The 340-nt window shown below is 57.4% G+C and overlaps 1 protein-coding gene across 1 annotated transcript in view; it reads left to right on the forward strand.

The window, feature by feature from the left end:
* The window catches only part of BAIAP2L2 (BAI1 associated protein 2 like 2), a 20985-nt gene that overhangs the window by 16222 nt on the left and 4423 nt on the right, over window positions 1–340 (forward strand). The gene's annotated exons all lie outside the window — the stretch shown is intronic.

The raw sequence follows: 340 nt of genomic DNA on the forward strand, positions 1-340 counted from the left end.
TGAGAACAGGGAAGGTCAAAGCTGGGAGGGTCCTGAGAACAGGGGATATCAGAGATAGGAAGGAGTTGAGAACAGGGGATGTCAGAGCTGGGAGGGGCCTGAGAACAGGGGATGTCAGAGGTAGGAAGGAGCTGAGAACAGGGGATGTCAGAGCTGGGAGGGGGGCCTGAGAACAGGGTCAGAGCTGGGAGGGGCCTGAGAACAGGGGATGTCAGAGATAGGAAGGAGCTGAGAACAGGGGATGTCAGAGCTGGGAGGGGCCTGAGAACAGGGAAGGTCAAAGCTGGGAGGGTCCTGAGAACAGGGGATGTCAGAGATAGGAAGGAGTTGAGAACAGGGG

The sequence above is a fragment of the Vombatus ursinus genome, unplaced genomic scaffold, assembly GCF_900497805.2.
Source record: "Vombatus ursinus unplaced genomic scaffold, bare-nosed wombat genome assembly UNPS02003292.1, whole genome shotgun sequence".
Classification (NCBI taxonomy): Eukaryota; Metazoa; Chordata; class Mammalia; order Diprotodontia; family Vombatidae; genus Vombatus; species Vombatus ursinus.